The sequence below is a fragment of the Chiloscyllium plagiosum genome, unplaced genomic scaffold (assembly GCF_037043375.1).
Source record: "Chiloscyllium plagiosum isolate Xiang-an unplaced genomic scaffold, Cpla_swu_hap1 HiC_scaffold_18, whole genome shotgun sequence".
NCBI lineage: Eukaryota > Metazoa > Chordata > Chondrichthyes > Orectolobiformes > Hemiscylliidae > Chiloscyllium > Chiloscyllium plagiosum.
Genome location: NW_028270156.1, coordinates 71,712,434 through 71,715,750, shown reverse-complemented (window position 1 = coordinate 71,715,750; position 3,317 = coordinate 71,712,434).

Genomic DNA, 3,317 nt, shown 5'->3' with positions numbered 1-3,317 from the left:
ACCCAATCAGGCATTGACACAAGACCCTCCAGGAAAAAGTGAACTGTGAGTTGCTATTGTGAGTTGGGCAGCACAGTGACTCAGTGGTTAGCACTGCTGTCTCACAGCACCAGGGTCCCATGTTCGATTCCAGCCTCGGGTGACTGTCTGTGTGGAATTTGCACATTCTGCCTGGGTTTCCTCCCACAGCTCAAAGATGTGCAGGTCAGGTGAATTGGCCATGCTAAATTTGCCCATAGTGTTAGGTGCATTAGTCTGGGTGGGTTACTCTTCAGAGGGTCGGTGTGGACTGGTTGGGCAGAAAGGTCTGTTTCCACACTGTAAGGAATCTAATCTAATCCATGTGTTTAGTTAAAAGGTACATCCACAAAAGGGATTGGTTAATGTACAAAGCCTTAGTTTATCCATTTCAGATTTGAGAAATTGTTGCAGAGATTCTACACATGTCCGAGTAGATAACTTTACGAATAATTTCACACTTTTTAAATCAATTAATTAAGTTTGAATGACAGGATACATTGCACTGTTCCCCTCCGGTAATGTATAGAGAAAGTATAACTAGATCCAGTTAAACATGCAGCACAATGTGAAACTCACACATATTTAAAGACTGAGCACCATCAGCAAAGAAGGAGAGAGATACACACAATATTACAGTGATGATATTGCAAGATAGCACAGGCATTGCAGAATGACATCTGTAAGGTAAATACAGGGAATATTATTTTTACAGAACAACGGTCTAACTTTATAACTGACTTCTATATGATAATAAACTTAGTGTTGGAAAAAGAAATCATTATTTACCTTTGTATCACAGCCAAAAACAAATTATGTTTGTGCATTAATTTCAACACATAGCCTTTCGTCCTCTGACTCTCTGGATGAGTAAATAAACATGTGAGTGCTTCAATGTGTGTAATTCAGCCTAAACTACTTCATTACATGTTCATCTTGAGGTGCCAAAGCCATTTACTAAGTTGTTTTTTTATTATGCTTTCACGAGGACTTCAAGAATGTTGATATTTCCATCAATTTCCATGCCTTGAAAAAAAAGTTTGCTCTTTCGTTCAGTCTCGAATTGCAGGCTTTTATTGAACCAACCCAGCACATAACCTGAGAAATTTTGCCAGCCAGAGGTATTTCTATTTGGAGGGTTCCCATGGAATTTATCAAGGCCGACAATTTAGTTTCGTGAGCTATTTCTTCAACTGCATTGATGCAGTTCGGAAGTGATGCTGAGTTAGAATAATTAATCAATATCCTCAATAACGTTTGAAAGGATCAGATCTAAGTTCTTCAGTCCTGCCATATCCATTTATGCAAGGGGAGAAAGTGAGGTCTGCAGATGCTGGAGATCAGAGCTGGAAATGTGTTGGTGGAAAAGCGCAGCAGGTCAGGAAACTGAAGGAAACAGGATTCCTGAAGAAGGGCTTATGCCCGAAACGTCGATTCTCCTGATGCCTGGATGCTGCCTGACCTGCTGCGCTTTTTCAGCAACACATTTCCAGCCCATTTGTGCAAGGTTCTACTAACAGAAAGTCAAGACTTCACAAATATCCCCATTCTCAATGAAGGTAGAGCCCTGGCCATCAGTGCAAAAGATAAAACTGATGCATTCGCAACAATCTTCAGTCAGAAGTGCTGCGTGGATGATCCATCTCGGCTTCCTCCAGTGGTCCCCAACACTGCAGATACTAGTCTTCAGCCAGTTCGATTTACTCCACATGATATCAAGAAACACTTGGAGACTCTGGATACTGCAAAGGCTATGGGCCCTGACAACATTCTGGCAATAGTACAGAAGATGGGTGCTCCAGAGCTTGCTGCCCCCCTAGCCAACCTCTTCCAGTTTCAACACTAGCATCCACCTGACAATGTGGCAAATAGCCCAGGTATGTCCTATACACAAAAAACAGGACGAATCCAACCTGGCTAAATACTGTCCCATCAGTCTACTCTCCATTATCAGTAAAGTGATGGAAGATGTCACCAACAGTGCTATCAGGCAGCAATAACCTGATCAGTGACGCCCAGTTTGGGTTCCCCCAGGGCCACTCAGCTCCTGACCTCATTACAGCCTTGGTTCAAACATGGACAAAAGAGCTGAATTCCAGAGGGTGAGGTGGGAGTGACAGCCTTTAATTGCATTAAACTAAGTGTGGCCTCAAGGAGAAAAGCTAGAGTCAATGGGAATCAAGGGGCCAACTCTCTGCTGGTTGGAGTCAGACCTGGCACACAGGAAGATTGCTGTGGTTGTTGGAGGTCAGTCATCTCAGCTCCAGGACATCCCTGCAGGAGTTCCTCAGGGTAGTATCCGAGATATTAGACAGGTGTCAGCTTTGTCAGTTCCTTTGCCAGTGAATGCAATTTTCCGAACATTGCCTCAACTGAGAGGTGGTACCACGAGGACTATGAGGAAGTTTCCAGAACTTGTTAGTGTGATGTAGGAGACAATGGGAACCAGGTGATCATCTAGATTGGAGTCTAGTGTCACACAGTTGGCATCACGAATGTTTGGGGATCAGCCAGAAGTAATAACAGGGGTAAGTCAACCCTGATGTGGCAGGGAGGAGTAACTCCAAATCTAGATTGGGAAATCCACATTAGCCCAGCAAATGAAGTAGGGAGATGTGTGCTTTTTCAGGCAGGTAGGGAGATGCACTGGTATATGATATAATTTTGTGGTGAGCCAATGATGGAATGGGACAGGGTGTAATATAGAGACCTGTAATATGATGCCTTTACTGGCTCACATCTACCTGGCACTATCTGAAGCATCTAATGGCAATGCCGGTTACTAAAAGCAGATAGGCCTCTGGCAAGAATGTTAATGATCCAATTTTAAGAACAAAGAACAAAGAAGATTTATAGCCCAGGAACAGGCCCTTCGGCCCCTCCAAGCCTGAGCTGATACAAATCTACTGTCTAAACCTATCACCCAATTCTTAAGCATCTATATCCCTCTGCTCCCCACCTACTCATGCATCTGTCCAGATGCACTTTAAATGAATCTACTGTGCCTGCCTCTACTACCTTTGCTAGCAACGCATTCCAGGCACCCTCTCTGTAAAGTACTTTCCACGTGTATCCCCCTTAAACCTTTCACCTCTCACCTTGAACGCATGACCTCTCATTATTGAATCCCTCACCCTGGGAAAAAGCTTATCTCTATCTACCCTGTCTATACCTTTCATAATTTTGTAGACCTCAGTCAGGTCCCTCCTCAATTTCTCTTTTTCTAATGAAAACAATCCTAACCTACTCAACCTCTCTTCATCACTAGCACCTTCCAAACTAGGCAGCATCCTCGTAAA